The sequence below is a fragment of the Schistocerca nitens genome, chromosome 9, assembly GCF_023898315.1.
Source record: "Schistocerca nitens isolate TAMUIC-IGC-003100 chromosome 9, iqSchNite1.1, whole genome shotgun sequence".
NCBI lineage: Eukaryota > Metazoa > Arthropoda > Insecta > Orthoptera > Acrididae > Schistocerca > Schistocerca nitens.
In genome coordinates this window covers 351433344-351454596 of record NC_064622.1, presented here as the reverse complement: position 1 = coordinate 351454596, position 21253 = coordinate 351433344, and positions in this window count along the sequence as shown.

The window sequence follows — 21253 nt, the reverse complement described above, 5'->3', positions numbered from 1 at the left end:
CGTAGATTTCGACGGCTCTTTTCGGATTTTCACTCCACCACTTCCTAACCTCCCGCTCGCCCTCTGCTCCTACCACCACATTGGCAAATTACCGCCAAAAACAGTTTTTTGGCAATACCTCCTTTCCAGCTCTACGACGAAAATACTTATGTAAAAAATTAACCTAGAGAAAATTTCCCATAATATTAAATATTTTCTTGGTAACCTTTTCTTTGCCACAGGCGTAAAGGGACGCACCGACTAGGGATTGGGGCGTCCCCTTGCACGGAAGACCTGCTGACAGAGTTCAAATATTCTGCCTGAATCATCAGTAGGTGTCTATTGTTCTGCAGTGTCGTTCTCATTTTTAGAGGCATGATTACTGAGGAAGTGAATTACTTTGTCTGTGAAAATCCATTGGAAGGAAGTGACGTGACTGGAGCGAAGAAAAAATGATTGGAGACGTTTTGTAAGTGAAGTGTTCAAAGAAAGAACAAGAAAAGCATCTCTTGGAGGAACTGAGATCGATAGTGGTTCCCGATGTACGTCTGAATATAATAATGAGAAATTAATCCTTAACCGGCTTCACCCACCTAGTGCCCTTCTCCAGAAAGCTTATTGGCAGTACATTCTTTGTTAAAATTAATGTGGTTGCAGATCCTGAGAGCCTTCAGTTTGGTATTCCCTGTAGAAATAGATGGTTCTTTGCATCTGGCTTAACGTTAAGTTTAGTATTTCATCCATCTTCAACAATTGTATTTGTATTCATTGAAATAAAGAGCGGCCAGTTGCACAAACATTTTATTTCCTTAACGGAGTAGGTATTAAAATCCATGAAGAAGAAATAAAAACTTTGAGGTTCGCCGATTACATTGTAATTCTGTCAGAGACAGCAAAGGACTTGGAAGAGCAGTTGAACGGAATGGACAGTGTCTTCAAAGGAGGGTATAAGATGAACATCAGCAAAAGCATAACGAGGATAATGGAATGTAGTCGAGTTAACTAGGGTGATGCTGAGGGAATTAGATTAGGAAATGAGACACTTAAAGTAGTAAAGGAGTTTTGCTATTTGGGGAGGAAAATAACTGATGATGGTCGAAGTAGAGAGGATATAAAATGTAGACTGGCAATGGCAAAGAAAGCGTTTGTGAAGAAGAAAAATTTGTTAACATCGAGTATAGCTCTAAATGTCAGGAAGTCGTTTCTGAAAGTATTTGTATGGAGTGTAGCCATGTATGGAACTGAAACGTGGACGATAAATAGTTTAGACATGAAGAGAATCGAAGCTTTCGACATGTGGTGCTACAGAAGAATGCTGAAGATTAGGTGGGTAGATCATATAACTAATGAGGAGGTATTGAATAGAACTGGGGAGAAGAGGAGCTTGTGGCACAACTTGACGAGAAGAAGGGATCGGTTGGTAGGACATGTTCTGAGACATCGAGGGATCACCAATTTAGTATTGGAGGGCAGCGTGGAGGGTAAAAATCGTAGAGGGAGACCAAGAGATGAATACACTAAGCAGATTCAGAAGGACGTAGGCTGCAGTAGGTACTGGGAGATGAAGAAGCTTGCACGGGATAGAGTAGCATGGAGAGCTGCATCAAACCAGTCTCAGGACTGCAGACCACAAAAACAACAACCGGTTTCAGTTACCATCCACAACTGAGATAACAGCAGATTTTGTAGTGATCGCAATACTCCGTACAGCGTGCGTAAATTATGGATGAAAAAAGCATTTCAGAACTTGTTGGAGTTCGTACTGATGATTGTGGTAGAGCGACTGTTGAGTCTTCGCATTCGATGCACAATACCGTATCTACATCTACATCTACATCTATACTCCGCGAGCCACCTTACGGTGTGTGGCGGAGGGTACTTATTGTACCACTATCTGATCCCCCCTTCCCTGTTCCATTCACGAATTGTGCGTGGGAAGAACGACTGCTTGTAAGTCTCCGTATTTGCTCTAATTTCTCGGATCTTTTCGTTGTGATCATTACGCGAGATATATGTGGGCGGTAGTAATATGTTGCCCATCTCTTCCCGGAATGTGCTCTCTCGTAATTTCGATAATAAACCTCTCCGTATTGCGTAACGCCTTTCTTGAAGTGTCCGCCACTGGAGCTTGTTCAGCATCTCCGTAACGCTCTCGTGCTGACTAAATGTCCCCATGACGAATCGCGCTGCTTTTCGCTGGATCATGTCTATCTCTTCTATTAATCCAACCTGGTAAGGGTCCCATACTGATGAGCAATACTCAAGAATCGGACGAACAAGCGTTTTGTAAGCTACTTCTTTCGTCGATGAGTCACATTTTCTTAGAATTCTTCCTATGAATCTCAACCTGGCGCCTGCTTTTCCCACTATTTGTTTTATGTGATCATTCCACTTCAGATCGCTCCGGATAGTAACTCCTAAGTATTTTACGGTCGTTACCGCTTCCAATGATTTACCACCTATGGCATAATCGTACTGGAATGGATTTCTGCCCCTATGTATGCGCATTATATTACATTTATCTACGTTTAGGGAAAGCTGCCAGCTGTCGCACCATTCATTAATCCTCTGCAGGTCTTCCTGGAGTACGTACGAGTCTTCTGATGTTGCTACTTTCTTGTAGACAACCGTGTCATCTGCAAATAGCCTCACGGAGCTACCGATGTTGTCAACTAAGTCATTTATGTATATTGTAAACAATAAATAACAGAACATGGTGCCGAGCACTACCGCCTGGAGGAACTCAAGAAAGAATTCCATTTGCAAACGAGGTCGATACTGCAATGCAACTATAGAAACACGTATTTCACAAACTCAGCATACAGGCGCGGGGGGCAGCCACGTGGTCTCCAGCGCCTTGCCGCGGTTCGCGCGGCTCCTTCCGTCAGAGTTTCGAGTCCTCCCTCGGGCATGGGTGTGTGTGTGTGTGTGTGTGTGTTGTCCTTAGCGTAAGTTAGTTTAAGTTAGATTAAGATGTGTGTAAGCCTAGGGACCGATGACCTCAGCAGTTTTGTCCCTTAAAACTTACTACAAATTTCCAATTTCCTCAGCAAATAAAAATGAATTTACTATTGCATCACTATCACAGACTGAAGCAGCAGCACGACGAAATTCGTTCCGAACCTATCACTAGGTTCAGCAATGCTATGGAGTTGAACAAAACGTCGAGCAGTGGGGGATGGAATCAAAGCAAAAATGGACTAATATTTGTCATCATGCTCGAGCCCCAGATCCGGAAACCTTCTGAAAACGCATTACTTGCAAATGCAGAAAGGGACATCAGAGAATCTACGAATGCAGAAAGGCTGAATTCAAAAGCTTGTTATTTGCACGAACAGCAGTGATATCTATGGTAATTCGCAAGTTCCACTACAAGATTGCGACGAAGCGGAAGAAACAGAGATTGTTCTCATTGCAAACGTGTGACTAAATCGAGGAAAAGAAGGATTGCAACGAGTCTGATAATCCCATCGCGCATAACGTGAAAGATTTTCTAATTGTGACGTTTCACTCGGTACTGAAGACGATGAGCTCGCTCAACCGGGTCCATCAAGGATAGGAAAGTGAAGGAGAGTGTGCTAAATTTTGCAGTACTGTAGTGTATGAGACAGGGATTCGGCCTACGGAGGATACTATAAAACGCGTGTTGGGTGCCACTTTGCAAATATTGCGGCTCAAGGGGAAAGATATGAGGCGGCAAAGTAAGACTTCGAGAAAAACACGTCGACTTTTATAAAAATACCAGTTTTTTAAAGCTCCCGGAAACTTTCCTGGTAAAACTACCAAATGACTGAACTAATAAGCAGCATGCAATGACTTATCTGTCATGTTAGGTCAGTTCGACTCGTTATCCAGCTGGGTCGGAACCAGAGGCGCCGCCGGCCGGAGTGACCGAGCGGTTCTAGACGCTACAGTCTGGAACCGCGTGACCGCTACGGTCGCAGGTTCGAATCCTGCCTCGGGCATGGATGCGTGTGATGTCCTTAGGTTATTTAGGTTTAAGTAGTTCTAAGTTCTAGGGGACTGATGACCTCAGAAGTTAAGTCCCATAGTGCTCAGAGACATTTGAACCATTTTTGAACCAGAGGCGGCCACTGTGTGTGGTAAATATGGCGCCGTATGTATACCAAAATCACCTAAATTTTAAACATACGTTCTTCTTACTATAATAATTCACACAGTAAGTAAAATTTTGTTATTTACTATCCTTTCTCGAGTTGAAATTGTATAGCACTGTAGAATTCTGAGATGGGAGGAGACTTCATAAATTAAGCTCTGCGGTATTGTGGCTGACCAAGAATCTTTTACAAATGTTGACAAAAATATTTGGGTTAGTCTTTTCCTCAGTTAGTCTTTTACTTTGTTTACTCTGTGAGTTAATGAGTTCGCTCGTTAGTAAGTAGGATATCTGGTTAGTTAGTTAACTAGTCAGATGATTTGTTTGATAATTAAAAGTCGTATGGCCTCATGACCATGAAACAAACAAAACTTATCCGAATCTGCGGAAAAAATTAATATTTGGGTCAACACTTGTAAAACTCTAATTTCTCTCTCTCAAACCTTACCCGATGGGGAGAGAGGGAGAGTTTTAGTTTTAACGAATCAAAATTTACGAAGTAAATAAGTATTTTCTATTTATCCGTAACCATTTTCAATGAAAAAATGAGAACATGGATTTTCTTGAATTACAGCGCCAACTACCAAGAATCAAAACAAATGTTTAAGACAAAATGTACGTAGTTTTTATGTAGAATCTGATTCTGCAAAGAAATGGAGGTTCCCATTTGAGATTTTAAAGTTTCGTCCCGCCCCACCCCCAGGGGGCTGGGGTGGCGGACTAATTTTAGCACCAGCAGATGAACCCCTCGAAAATAGTCAACTTTGGATTCCACACATTTTTTCGTGTGAAGCTTATTTTTCGAGTTATTCTGGTTTGTCAACTTAAAATTTACATCCTGTATAACTTGCTCCTTATTTTGGCAGGGCGGATATTTCGTAACTTTTCAACTTCCACTTGCGAATGACTATAAAGCAGAAATCTTTATTTCGTGAAATAAATGAGTAGTAATTTGCAGTTTAAAAAAAGCACTCCATCTTCAGGCCACGAGTGGCCTACCGGGACCATCCGACCGCCGTGTTACCCTGTGGAGGATGCGTATAGGAGGGGCATGGGGTCAGCACACCGCTCTCCGGTCGTTATGATGCTATTCTTAACCAAAGCCGCTACTATTCGGTAGAGTAGCTCTTCAATTGGCATCACGAGGCTGAGTGCACCCCGAAAAATGGCAACAGCGGATGGCGGCCTGGATGGTCGCCCATCCAAGTGCCCACCACGCTCGACAGCGCTTAACTTCGGTGATCTCGCGGGAACCGGTGTATGCACTGCGGCAAGGTCGTTGCCAAGTTGCAGTTTAATGGTGGAAATTTCTTTCAAGATAATAGCGAATGTAGCAGGAATGCCGCAAGTCCGCTGTTATGTGTGGGGAACTTGTCTACTCGCCCTCATTTCTGAGTGAGTCGACACTACATGTACCCGACAATACACTCAGGTGACGAGTGGGCTGCGGCGGACACTCAGGAGTCGTCTACGGGAACACGGACACGGCGAGTTCGGAGATGACATTACAGGACTCGCTGACGAGTTTAAAGCGAGTATAAGAAGCTCTTTTCTGATCTCTGCCGTGCGGCGCTGCTCAAATTGAAATCATTTGTCTATAGCTCGACGAAACATTACATTTGCCTCATATATCACCAGAATTTCACGGAAAGTAAATGTGAAATTTTGACATTTTGCAACACAAGGATCGCACTCTAAGATTTGGGGTAAGTTGCAGCGCCAGTTCAGTCGCACACTGTGATACACCTGTTAACCATATGGAGGTCGCACTGTTTCTTCAATAAACCCAGAACGTGTACTATCTTCTCACAGGGCGCCGCTCCAGTTGTGCAAGAGTTTTGCAGTGGGAATACATACGTTACTTTTAGAAGTCCCCTCGCATAAGCCGTTCGTAGCGTAGCGTACGAAGAACCAAGTTTTCAGTGGCGTATTTACGGAAGCAGACTCTTTCGTAAAAAAAACAGAAGACAGGGACAATAAGACATTTTCCTGCGACACCGCAAGCCTCATTCCTGGTTCCGCTTGAGGTGAAAATCGGCGTGTCACGGGTTCCTGCCGGACTGTCTTCCAGAATGCCTGCAGAGCGGTCGGTTTGTCTCGCGTGAGACAATCCTGGTGAGATTACGCAAAGCCCAGCTTCCACTGCAGTGACTTTCTTTTCTTTTCCTTTTTTAAGTTTAGAGTGGTACGAAGCACGTTTGCAGCTACGGCTGTACTAGAAACCGCACGTTCCAGCTGCGGAGAAACCAAGGCGATCGCGGAATCAAAAAAAGAGGAGAAGCCGAACTCTGATATAACTGCTTTCACCGGTGGTGTGCCCACCCCACGGACGGCGCAAAACCGCGGGGAGGCTGCGGCGGAGACGAAAAACCGGGCAGGCGGTTCCTGCCGCCGAGTCGTCCCGGGACTGCAGCGCAAAAAACCAGCGGGATGCCCAGCGTGCTTTCTTCCTCGCAGATATGAGTGACTGCTCGAGAAAGCAGACCCGAGCCTCGCCGACTCATTGGCCACCGCGACCATTTCTATGCAAACTACTGGGCGGCAACTTTAAGGCTCCTCAACTTTCCGAACCCGATTTTTTTTTTTTACATCTGCTCTTTCTCTTCGTTACATGAAACTCGTCACATGGTACTTACACTGTGCAAGGTGTCTAGTTCAGTTCTGGTATCCAAGGAAAGTTATGTGAGCTTTAGATTTTCATTGGATGTGTCACATTTCATATTTGTACAAGGTGTACAACTTTGTTCCCGCCGTTTGCCGATAGGTGGCGACAACGGTAAGTAGCGGTCGAAAGAAACAAATCGCAGACGTCCGGCATTTAGCTTGGACATCGGTCAACATAACCTCATTAAAACATTAGTCGATTTGTGTCTATATGATAAAGTTGTTCTTCATTGAAAATGTCAGTTTACGAGCCTAAGTCTCGTCATTTGCGGGAGGTGTTACTATTTTGTTCCAGTATGAAGAAAACAGCGGCTGAGTCTCATCGAATGTTCCCAAGTACGTATGGTAAGGACTCTGTTAGTAAAAGAACTTGTCGTGAGTGGTTTCAACGCTTCAGGAACGGTGATTTTAACGTCGTAGACCGGCATATTGGTGGAAGAGAGGATGTTTTCGAAGATGCAGAATTGGAGACATTGCTGAGTGAAGACTCGCGTCAAACTCAAGAAGAATTGGCACGATTAGTGGGAGTGACACAGCAAGCCATTTCAAAACGTCTCAAGACTATGTACATGATTCAGAAAGAAGGAACTTGGGTCCCGTTTGAGCTGAAACCGAGAGTCATTGAACGGCGTTTGTGTGTTTGTGAACAGTTGTTTCAGAGGCAAATACGGAAGAGATTTCTGCATCTCATTGTGACGGGGACGAAAAATGGGTTCATTACGATAACACTAAACGCAAAAAATCATGGTGATATCCTGGCCATGCTTCCACGTCGATGGCCAAACCGAATATTCACGGCTCCGAGATCATGCTCTGCATTTGGTGGGACCAGCTCGGCGTCGTGTACTATGAGGTGTTAAAACCAAGTGAAATAGTCACAGGTGCTCGTTATCGAATGCAATTAATGCGTTTGAGCAGAGCATTAAAAGACAAATGGCCGCAATGCAGCGAGAGGCACGACAAACTGATTTTGCAGCACGACAACGCTGGACCCCACGTTGCAAAAGAGGTCAAAACGTACTTGGAAACATTAAAATGGGAAGTCCTGCCCCACCCGCCGTATTCTCCAGACATTGCTCCCTCTGACTATCACCTGTTTAGATCAATGGCGCATGGCCTGGCTGACCAATACTTCCCATCTCATGAAGAAGTACGAAATTGTATCGAATCGTGGATCACTTCAGAAGATGAACAATTTTTTCGACGCGGGATTCGTACACTGCCCGAAAGATGGGAGAAAGTAGTGGCCAGCGATGGAAAATACTTTGAATGATACATGTCTAACCAATTTGTTTCATTAAAGCCTCAAATGTTGGGGAAAAAACGGCGGAAGCAAAGTTGTACACCTTGTACACTAAACTTTTTTTAAACAGTAGTTTTCGATAGTCGTATTACACCACTGAGCTTCTGAGTACAAGCACTGTGACCTTTGGTTGCCAGTAGTACTTTGCCTTGCTTCAGTGGTAACACCAGTTCCCGTTAGATCACCGACGTTAAGCGCTGTCGGCCAGGGCTAGCACTTGGATGGGTGACCATCCGATCTTCCGAACGCTGTTGGCACGCGGGGTGCACTCAGCCCTTGTGAGGTCAACTGGGGAGCTCCGGTCTCGTAAACTGGTCTACGGCCGGGAGAGCGGTGTGCTGACTACATGCCCCTCGACATCGGCATCCAGTGACGCCTGAGGATGACAACCTTGTGAGAGAGTCGTGTGTTGGCTATGGTACCGAGCGGTCAGAAATAGCTTGCAGAAAAAAGAGATCAAGATAAAGAGAAAGATGAATTTTGAATTATGATTTGGCACAGATTTATTGGACAAGTGAAGATTATGAGGTAAAATTGTTGCTGCATTGGTTGCTTGCATATAACTGTGACGTGTTCGGAAAACGGAAAGTTTTATTGGAATTTATTCTGTATTAGTTGGGAGGTAGTTCATTGTTCAGGTGAAAGTAATTAAAGCTACCAGCTCACATGGCTTGCACTCAGAAGTAATAGACTTATCACTCCTTCACCATTTTCGCCGGCCGCTGTAGCCGAGCGGCTCTAGGCGCTTCAGTCCGGAACCGCGCTGTTGCAATGGTCGCAGGTTCGAATCCTGCCTCGGGCATGGGTGTGTGTGATGTCCTGAGGTTAGTTAGGTTTAAGTAGTTCTAAGTCTAGGGGACTGATGACCTCAGATGTTAAGTCCCATAGTGCTTAGAGCCATTTTCAGTAATAGTCGCATAGCAGAGCCATATTTGTTAATAAAGGGTACTTTTTGTGAAGATGAGTGTAATACGTCGTGTTTGGACAATGAGTTTCAGTTTTGCAATACAGTTTTCAAAGGTTTGTCTCCATTTAATTATTTTGCAAATTCAAATTCCACTACCGTCCCCTCACGAAACAATTTCATATTTTCTGATTATTTGTGACGCCACATTGTACGTTGTGGAACACAGTGCTTACAACTGAGACATGAGTTCCTTAGAACAGTTGCACGTCCTCACACTGCACTGTGCAATGCTTTCTCTTTCCTGTTTAGCTCGATTGTTGCTGCGCTGCATATTATGTGTTCATCACTTCGAGCAGTACTAAGCTTCCGTTGCAACAGGTGAGCCACACAAATTTGTTAGAGGCAGTTACAGTACAGTCAGAACATAATAAAGCCATTCAGAGTCAGGTGCTGCTTCTCAGATATCGTTATCAGGTCTGTTTAAGCGAAGTTCAGTTCTGATTACATTTCTTATGCAGACAGTTTTACTCTCACAGTGCAATGTTACACTTGCGTGTGTATTTATGCTTTCAAAATCCGTTTGGTAAATTTATCCAGCATTTTTATCCAGTTAGGTTGTGCGTTGGAATTGCAAGTCACATATTGTGGCGTTATTCATTGTAGCATTACATCACACAACACAAAATTTCACGGGTCGCATATTAAGTTAAAGCTTTGCTTTCCAATTAATTTTGTTGAAGTTAATAAATACATACACTTTCAGTTCTGGTGACTCATATATCAGATAGATTTTCTGTAACTACAGCATTTGCATTGTTCAAGATTACAAAAACAGATTCACGAGTTGTAAAGAATAACAGTCCAATTTACTCCAGTTTCAGTTACGACTGGTCTGTGCAGAAGTAAAATTCTGCGATGTTAAGTAAGTCAAGGTTTTATAGATCGGCGTTAAATTTTTCGCTGCTTTAGCGCGTGGGTGTGCAGACTTGCTGCTAAAGCGGGCGGCAAACCGCTCACTGTGACTAGTGAAACGCAACAGTAAAATAAATTCTTATTACTTCACGTCATTTGTTCCACTAGCATCCACTTTATTTAAATTTTATACTTTTCTTATATATTACTGACGCATGATTGTGAGGTTAGTTCTTACAGGTTCAGAGCAATACACAAAATTGTTACTTATCTTCATTGCGAAAACAGCACCGCTCTGATTAGTAGGCCGAAGAAGTTCACTGACAAGGGATGTTCTGTAGAAAACACGAACCACTGACGACGAAGGAATGTCATTCCCTGCAGAACCCTGTGCAGAAGCGCAGATTTTGTTGCCGCTACTGCATTGTTGCGCAAGTGTGCAGTTTCAGAAATAACTTACAATGAAGCAAATTGTTGTTCCGAACTGGGATCACCCCTGCCCCAATTCCGGCCAGACTAACATAGCTCGAAAGAACTAAGTACTACAAGGGCGTTCCCTCTGCGTTCCATGAGGGAATGCATTATGAGTGAAAAAAAATTTACAAGAACGAACGGTGAGGACAGTGCCGCCATGAGATCAATAGCGTGTATCACGCCGCCTGCAAGCTGAAGTGTGCGCGTCTCTGCTTTAGCACAAAAAAACGTACCAAAAATGCGTTTTGAAGAGATCTTTAATGTGATGTATCATTGAAACTGCACATTTTTGCAACAGGCAAGTATAAATACGAAAACCATCACATACAGCAATTTAGATCATCAAACACTAAAATCTGTCAACGAATCACTGTACATGTAACCGGCATTGTGGCTATGTTCAGCTGAAACTGCTGAGAGTGAAACGAGTAACAATTAAATAAATACTCTTGACTCGAATAACAAACACTTGTTTTTTCCGAATATTACGTCAAGAATTACGTGATTGCGGTTAGGTTCGGATCTAATAGCACAGCTTTAATTGCTGCAAGTGAAACGAGTAGCAATTAAATTTATGTGTTCCGTATGTGACACCTCGGTCATACGCCCCATGCTGTGATTGGCTGACGTGATAACGTGTTCTGTACTGCGATTGGCTGACAAGATACTTGTTATGTGCTGTGATTGGTTGACAACATCAACTGTCCTGTTCTGTGATTGGCTCACAAAAGCAGACCGAGCGGTTCCCACGTTGATGTCAATGTTTTCAAAGCCACCATGTCATAGTTGTTGGTTTTCGTATTTATACTTGGGTACTACGGAAATACGCTGTTTCAGTGATACGCTACATTAAAGATCTCTCCAAAACGGGTCATTTTTGTATGCTTTGCTTTTGTTAAAGAATATTAAATCGATAGACCGTACCGGTACAGCTAAATGTCGCATAAGAGAGGATGACAGAGGGGAAGCCTAAATACTAAATTCTTTGTTCCAAAATTCTTTCATTTAGAAAGATCGTACTGAGATCCCTGTTTTACACCGAGCACCATCTCATAAATGACAGGTATTGAATTAAGTGAGTAGGGGACACAAATGCATCTGAAAGCACTTAACACAGATGGTTCAAATGGCTCTAAGCACTGTGGGATTTAACACCGGAGGTCATCAGTCCCCTAGACTTAGAACTACTTAAACCTAACTAACCTAAGGATATCACAGACATCCATGTCCGAGGCAGGATTCGAACCTGCGACTGTAGCAGGAACGCGGTTCCGGGCTGAAACGCCTAGAACTGCTGGGCCACAGCGGCCAGCTCTTAACACAGAAATGCGACTGTGCCTGATGGATTGCCTGTACGATTTTACAGAGAGTGTATGGAAGAAACTGTACCTCTTCTAGCAGCCGTCTACTGTTGGTCGTTGCTGGAGTGAAACGTACCCTGTACAATGAGCAGCTGATTGCAATTAGGCTTTAATCGCTGACGTCAGTGTGATATAGAGTTTGAGAACACATTTCATACTGGCATGTTACGACACTTCTACAGACCATAGTCTCCTATGTAGGAGTCGACATTCGTTCTGACACGTAGCTCAGTCTGTTTATACAGGAGACCAGAAGGTGGTAGATACCGACGTCCAGGTTGATCATGTGTTCCCTGATTCCCGGAAGGCTTTAGATTCTGTTTCTCACTATCCCCTGACACACAAAGTACGTGCATACGGAATATGAGACCAGCAGTGTCACTGGACAGAAGAGTTCCTTTCAAACGTAACACAGTATATCATTGTCAACGTAGAGAAATTTTCAGACGTGAAAGTAACTTTGGGCGTCCCCCAAGTAAGTGTTATAGGATCATTACTGTTGACAATATATGTAAATTACGTAGCAGATTACGTCAGATCTTCGTTAGGCTGTTTGTGGATGTTGCTACAAAATTGTAACTTAAAGCAGAAAGACCTTCAGATGGTTGCATAAATGAACGGAAATTCCCGTTATTGTATAATTACACCATTGCCTGTCACTCACTGGAAGCAGTGAGATTTATTAAGTATGGAAGTGTGTGCACGGGGCAGTTTAAAATGGAACGAACATATGGCACTAATCCTAAGATAGGCAAATGACAGACGGAGATTCATTGGAAGAATCCGCAGAAGTTAGCTTACAAAACCCTCGTTCAGTCAGTACTTGAGAATTGCTTGTCATTCTGGGTTGGTTCTCAGCACTATGGGACTTAACATCTGTGGTCATCAGTCTCCGAGAACTTAGAGCTACTTAAACCTAACTAACCTAAGGACATCACACACATCCATGCCCGGGCAGGATTCGAACCTGCGACCGCAGCAGTCGCGCGGTTCCGGACTGCGCGCCTAGAACCGCTAGACCACCGCGGCCGGCTGTCATTCTGGGAATCTAGCCTTGTAAGACTGATAGACGGAAAGGAGAAGACCAAAAGAAGAGCATAGCGTTTCATCACGGGTTCGTTTATTAAGCTCGAAAGTGTCACTAAGGTTCTTACCCATCTCCAGTGACAGATGCTACAACACAGGTGTTGTTCATCATATGTTGTTTAATGTAAGAGTTCCGATTACGTACGTTCCTAGGAGATGGAACAGCCGGCCGGGGTAGCCGAGAGGTTCTAGGCGCTGCAGTCTGGAACCGCGCGACCGCTGCGGTCGCAGGTTCGAATCCTGCTTCGGGCATGGATGTGTGTCATGTCCTTAGGTTAGTTAGGTTTAAGTAGTTCTAATTCTAGGGGAATGATGACCTCAGATGTTAAGTCCCATAGTGCTCAGAGCCATTTGAGCCATTTGAACCATTTGAGATGGAACAAATAACATGTTTTCTCAAAGAGACTATGAAGGCAAGATTGGAGCGTGTTACCAGCAACTGTTTGGCCCGCAAAGCATTCGCGGGGAGAAACAGGAAAAAGGGAAGTGGCAATAGCACAAAAAGTACTCTCCTTCACGGAGAATAAGATCGCTTGCGGTATATTTATCTAGGAGTAGATTATATTACCTTGCCAAAATGCTTTTGTAAGTGCACTATGTTCCATAAATTCCCGGAATATAGCTAATCCTATAATACAATATGAATACAAGACGTTGTTTAATCTTACTACCAAAAACCTCGAAAAGTACTTGAACAGATTTACTTAAAATTTGTACATGATGCTGAAAGAAACATTTCAACGGGCATACGCTATATATTTTTAATATACGTGTTGTATAAATACGTCTCAATTAGTGCTTGACCGATTTACTTCAAATTTCTGCACAATACACTAATAAACATTCAAACGGACATAGGCTGTATATTTTTTAAACAACAATGTACAGGTTTTCTGTTAAAACCAAATGCAACAAAGACAATGTTGTGCTGTGAAAATCTGCGACTTCTTTTTGTTTCTCTCAGTTTTAACTACAAAAAGGTTTGCAAATCGTGAGACAAATTGTTTCTCCCAATATATTGCCCATATTTCTCCTTATACAAACAAAAATTGTGTACACAAAAACGTGCGGCTTTGTTCGGTTTTATGGAAGACAGAAAAATGGTATTTACTGCTCACCCACTTATGGTTAGAATGCAACTATGTGATCTGAATCACCCAAAACTTTGTAATCCTACCAATCACAGATTAAAATTATGTGAAACACAGTCATTGAAACTACTATCCTCACAGATCCAGCAGCTGGCAAAGTCTCTCTCATTCCGTTGTAATGACCAAATCATGAAGGGATTGCCAACCATAAAAGTAATAAGTCATCTTGGTAAGAATTTTAACAAGTAGAGCCTGGAACCCTAGATGGAATCGCACAGTGCTTGACGCTTTCGACAGACATATGAGTTCGTGAGTACTGTATTAAGAAACCGCTGATTTAAAGCTGGCTGACTGCGAATTGCGGACAAAAATGCGGCGCGGTAAGCAATCAGGCCCAGCACAGTATAAAGAGGCCACCAGTTGACGAGTAGGTCAGAGTCCAACAGTTCGAGAGTTGCTGCCAGCAGACGAGCCTCGGGTGTCCGTCAGCCGACAACAGAAAATTATGTGAGCCAAAGAATGTATTCAGAGGGGCATATACGCTAACAAAGACTTGCATTCTTGCTGTACGCACCTCTGGACTGTGAGTACTTAATCTATCATGGCTTACTTGTACCTATGACTGATTATCACTTACAGTATAACGGAACCTGGGAGTTAACTGATAATAAGAAATTGGCTCCTTTCCATGATTCGAATCAAAGTGATATGCCAGGCAAGCTATTTGTTCAGACAATGTAAATATCTAGTAAGCTTGATCTGTGTTCTTCACTCATTAAAATTATGACCCAGAACTTGTGCTATTCGACGTGTACCTGTAAACTCGGGAAGAAACAATAAAATCAAACCGAGGTACAAACCCAGAAGTTCGTTTCTTCATTTCTACTTCCCTAACATGATACCCGAGTCATCCTGTACCGTCTCCAAGCATAGACACCCGATAAACTTCAGCTAGATCTGTCGCCGACTTATTCCCCTGCACAAAGTCGCTCACGTGCCAAAGAGTCGATAGACCTGAAAAATCCCACATAGTGTCCTATTCGACTGAATGATTCGATTCACGAAAGTATATTGTGACCTCCATCAGGTTACGACAGCCTGTATATAAATTATCTCACCCATTCGAAGCGCCTTCAATTAGCAATCAAAGTTTCGTTTGCAGTAACGAAAAATTGGGCTCAAGGTCTAAGAGTGGGGAGGAGATAGACAGTGAGGAGGGGGAGGAAATGGACATAGAGAGGGGGGAAGGAGGAGGTGGACAGAAAGAGGGGGGAGGAGGAGATGGAGAGAGCGATGAGGGGGAGGAGATGGACAGAGATGCGGGGAGGGGGGGGGGAGAAGGTGATGCATAGAGAGAGGAAGGGAGGAGGGGATGGACGAAGAGAGGTGTGAGGAGGAGATGGATAGTGAGAGGGAGCAATGAGTTTAGGATGCATATCCAATTCGCATACAATTGTGAAGTATTGCCAGGCTCGCTAGTATATTACATGATATCAAAAAATTTGCTATCGTATCAAATTTCAACACAGAATCCCTCCCTTGCCTGACCTCCGTAGTACTGGTCATAGAGGCTCGGGAGCACCTTTGCCTGAGATTCGACTGTAACGCTCATCAGCATCGCCGTCACATTCCGTTGGATCTAGTCAACGCTGTCAAAATGCTTCCCCTTGAGGATAAATTTGGGTTTGGGGAAGAGTGTGAAGAGTAAGAACTCTTCTTGGTGGAGGAAAGGAGGGGGGACAAATGTTGTTAGATGACTGTTATTCCTCATATTGCTAAAAAAACCGACAGACGAGAAACGCCACTTCAACCAGAACACAAAAACAAAGACTGGAGACGCACCATCGCAAGTCTCGTGCACTCGACACCGAGTGCTGCCAACTTCAGCCCATTTTTTCATTCAATCATTCATATATCGTCTTCCATAGATCTCATCAAGAAGGAAACCTTCAAGGTTGTGAAATGAGTCAAGTCGTAAATTAATAAAAGACAAAAAAGCCATAGGAGCTTTGTCGGTGTGCTGCAGTAACAAGAAGCTGTCACTATACCACTCTAAGCTATTCATTATTACCCTAGCTAGTTTTAGTTCGGTAAAATAGAAAGAAAGATGCTACCATCAGAAAGCTGCGCCTCCTCTCGATGCTTAACTGTTGGCGATTATCTGCCATTGGTAGCTCAATTAGCACACTTGATTACAGTAATATGATTCAAAGGAAATCTTTATATACATCTGCAAATACTTAATCTTATCAACAGCACATCTGTATCTACATACATACTCCGCAAGCCACGTTACGGTGCATCGCGGAAGGTACAACGTACTGGTCATTTCTCTTCCTGTGCCACAGGCAAACAGAGGAAGGCAAAAACGACTGTCTATGTGTATCCGTAAGAGCCCTAACTTATCTTTTTTTTGTGGTCCTTATGTGGAATGTGCGTTGGCGTCAGTAGAATCGTTCTGCAGTCGACCGCAAATGCCTGTGCTCTAAATTTCCTCAATAGGTTCTCGCGGAAAGAGCGCCGTCTTCCCTCCAAGGATACCCATTTGAGTTCCCGATGCATCTCCGTAATACATGCGTGCCGAAATAACCTGCGGTAACAAATTTAGCATCATGCCGCTGAACCGGTTCGATGTCTTCTTTCAATCCGACCTGGTGGGGATCCCAATACTCGAACACTACTGAAGAATGGATCACGCTAGCGTTTATATGCCGTCCTCATCACGGATGGGCTAAACTTTCCCAAAATCCTCGCCTTACCCCCTACAATCCTTACATCCATTTCATATTGCTTTAAAACGTTACTCCTACATAATTAATCGAAGTGACTGTGTCAAGCAGCACATTACTATTGCTGTATTCGAACGTTGCCTACCCGCATTAACTTAAAATATCCTACATTTAGAGTAAGCTGCCATTCCTCACACCAAATAGAAATTCTGACTAAGTCATCTTGTATCCTTCACCAGTCACTCAACTTCGACACCTTCCTGTACACCACAGAATCATCAGCAAACAGCCATAAGCTGCTGCTCAGCCTGTAAGTCACATCATTTATTTCACTCATCCACATAAATTAAGGGTAATTGCACAATGTGGTGCCACACAACGTGGCACTATGCAAAACTGGCGCTAATAGCATAGGAACGTAGGGAACACACACGACACAGATCTGTAAGTCCACGGTATTGGTGATAAGTTGAGAAAACCGTCCCGAAACACATGTGCTACAAAACGCCACTGTTTCCTGCGCATGTACCCCGACATCAATATGGGATATGATCACCACGCACACGTACACAGGCCGCACAACGGGTTGGCATACTCTGGATCAGGTGATCCAGCAGCTCCCATTCTTGCACCAGTGCCTGTCGGACCTCCTGAAGTGTCCTAGGGGTTTGAAGACGTGCAGCGATACGTCGACCGAGAACATCCCAGATGTGCTGGATGGGGTTCATGTCTGAAGAACAGGCAGGCCACTCCGTTCACCTGATATCTTCTGTTTCAAGGTACTCCTCCACGATGGCAGCTCTTTGGGTCCGTGCGTAATCATTCATCAGGAGGAAGGTGGGACCCACTGCAGCCCTGAAAAGGAGGTAATACTGGTGCAAAATGACGTCCCGATGCACCTGACCTGTCACAGTTCCTCTGTCAAAGACATGCAGGTATGTACGTGCACTAATCATAATTCCACCCCACACCATCAAACCACGACCTCCAAACAGGTCCCTTTGAAGGACATTAAGGGGTTAATATCTGGTTCCTGGTTCAAGCTAGATGAAAACCCGGCGACAATCACTGTTCAGACTATACATGGACTCGTCTGTGAACATACCTGGGACCACCGTTCGAATAACCATGTACTGTGTTCTTGACACCAGACTTTACAGGCTCTCCTGTGACAAGGGGTCAGTGCAATCCACCTTGCAGGTCTCTGGGCGAGTAAACCATATCTGTTCAGTCGTCTGTAGACTGTGTGTCTGGAGACAACTGTTCCAGTGGGTGCGTTAAGGTCCCGAGCAAGGCTACCTGGAGTACTCCCTGGCCGTCTGCGGGCACTGATGATGAGATATCGGTCTTCTCGTGGTGTTGTACACTGTGGACATCCGGTACTGTAGCGCCTGGACACGTTTCCTGTTTGCTGGAATCGTTGCCATAAACTTGAGATTACACTTTGTGTGTGGCACACGGAGGGCCCGTCCTATGACCTGCTGTGTTTGACCAGCCTCCAGTCGCCCTAGTATTCTACCACTCATAACGTCACCAAACTCTGTTCTTTGAGCTATTTTCAACATACAGTCACCATTAGCACGTCTGAAAACGTCTGCACACGTACTCACTGCACCGTACTCTCACATGCACCAACACACCTCTACGTATGTGGACTGCTGCCAGCGCCACCTTGCGACGACCGCAGGTCAAATACACCGCATGGTCATACCCCGAGGTGCTTTAAACCCACAAACCTCTCACCAGAGCGTTGTTTCACCATGTATCAGCATTAGCCTTAATTTATGAGCATGAGTGTATATAGAAAACAAGAGCGGTCCTGCCACCCTTGCCTGAAATACTCCTGGAGATAGCCTTGTCTCTGATTAACACTCACCGCCAAGGATAGTGTGCTGGGTTCTATGACTTAAGAATTCTTCGAGCCACTTGCATATCTGAGAACCTAAACCATATGCTCGGACGTTTATTAACAGTCGGCAATGGGGCACCCTGTCAAACGTTTTCTTGAAGTCTAGGAGTATGGAATCTGCCAGCTGACTTTCATCCATAGTTCGCAGGATATCATGTGAGAAATGGGCAAACGGGACGTAGCAAACCTGGAAAGGGAACTGTAAAGAAAGGCTCAGTCTAAATGCAGCGAATGTCAGTGACATGAAATTAAAAGAAGGTAAGGATTTCTGCTCAGATTGTAAGACGTGTATATTTCTATTGTCTATTGTCAAACCACAATTTATGAAAGAAGTTTATTTCATTAATAGGGTTAAGTAGCGATAATTAATATTTGTCATGTTGGAAATAATTGTGGTAGCAGGGAATGTCTGCACCAAAGTATTGTTGGCAAGAGAGTCCGCAAATTGATATAATTTTAAAAAGGGCGGGAGAGACCGCGGATGGATACATTTTAAGAAAAGAGCGGCAAAGACCGCGCATTGATACATTTTGTAATGGTAGCAGGTATTGTCTCCACCAGAAAGCATTGTTGGCAGGAGAGACCGCACTTTAGCGTTCGTAGGAAGTCAGTAGTAAGCGAGATGTGAAGCGAGTTGGTAGCAGGTCTGAAGCGAGAGGTTGAGAGGAGTAGTGTGCCTGCCAGCCACCAGGTATGATTTACAAGAGATTATAAACGGATGTACAGAGACATCAACTAACTATTATCATAAGAGGAACTAATATTATTGAATTATTTTCTTTGCGAAACTCAAGACTACTGAAGATATGTTTGCGCATTGCTAGTTGTAAAATTATTGTAAAAAGTAAGTCCCATTTGAACGTTTGTAAAATCACTTCATTACCAACAGTAAATATTTGAAGCGTTTTCAGAATATAATTAATTTTTGCCAGCAATGTTGCATTACTGATTATAATCCATCCCAAAAACCATCAACGTAAAACTTCGCAAAAATTTTATGTTGTCAAGAAAAAGTGTAACTATGAATTACGTAACTTCAGTCAAATTAATTAATGAATAACGTCAGCTTTGCTATTAAAGAATAACGTCAGCTTTGGTAATAAATACAGCCACTTATTATGACAGCCCACCAGCAGTTAACAGAGTACAGTAAACCAGAGTAAGTATATTCATGTCACAGTTCGATGTAGCAGTCAGATGGCGGTCTAGTAACAGTAAAAAAGGCAAGGAACAGTTTTGGGTTATTGCAGATAACTACTGAGGGCCACGACGACGACACATTTTCTGTTTCGTCGAAATAATCAGAAAATCACTTTTAATAAGCAGCAATTAAATTTGTATGCGTAGATTGAGAAAGAGAATAAATTTCAAAGGGGAGATTTCATTTGTTATTATTAAGCAAGAGATATAAATTCTAAGGAAAGGTTTCATAGGTTATTGTAGAAGCGAATGTTGCGTAAAAAGAAGAGATATAGAGGAGACGGGAAGGTTTCAAGATGAACTCAGGATAACACGAACATCATCGAAAAAAAGATATAATGGAAGTTGGATTCGTTATGAATAGCAACGTAGGGCAGAGTGTGATATACTATGAACAGTTCAGTGATAGAATTATTCTCACCAGAATCAATAGCAAACCAACATGAACAACAACAACAACAACAACAACAATGGCTGAACCATACATACCGAAATGACAAGCGGAAGATCAAGAGTCTAAAAGAGTAGATCAGGGACCTGAATGGGTAGCTCAACAAGCAAAGCGAGATGAGAATCTAATTATCGTTGGACATTAGAACGCAGTAGCAGAGGAAAGCAAGAAAAGAGAATATGGACTCGGTAGTTAGAGTGTGAGAGGTAAAATACTCACTGAATTCTGCATTAAACAGCGAATACACTGTTCAAGGATCACAAGAGACGAGGGCATACTTCAAAAATACCTGGAGACACAGGAACCCACCAGCAGGATTACAGTGACAACAAAGATTCCGAAATCGAGGACTGTACTGTAAGCTATAGTCAGGACCGCGTTCATACTTGGATCAAATAATGAAGAGGAGGCGGAAGTTCAACAGAATCATCAGGAAGAATAATTGAGTAAAAAGTGTGATACCGCAATATTGAGGAATGTTGTGCTTTTGAAGTTCTCTAATGTTGCAGATAAAGTGATCGGTACGCATGCAACAGCATGCTTACTAATATGATCCAAAAGGCACGCATAAAATTGGGATTTTCCCTGAGTTCGTACTATAAAGGCACATTTGCATGCCGAGCGTGAGTTTCCGCGGAAACGCGAAATATTAATTAAATAAATAATCAGTGACTAATAAATAAAGCCTATGGCACACAACTGCAGCGCTGTGTCGCTGATAAAGACAAAAGAATAATTACGTTACTCTTATGTTTGATTAAGAGAGGAGAGAGCTCAGGTAGAAGTGGTGCGAGAAGCACGTATTTTATTTTATTGTCTGGCACACCGCCATATTTTCATGTTATAGAAGAATACTGCGAGTTGCAACCACACTAGGCACTCGATTCTGTAATGAATTTATATTTATAAAAGTAAGTAGGATTATGAACTGTAGGCTATTTCATTGAATATATCTGATTTAACTAACTGTGTAACTTTTTATGTTTAGTAGACAATCACCTCTGTACGACGTATTGGCATGGCTGGCAAATCATTGTAATATTGAGATTAGATCATGAGTCCGTACCTAC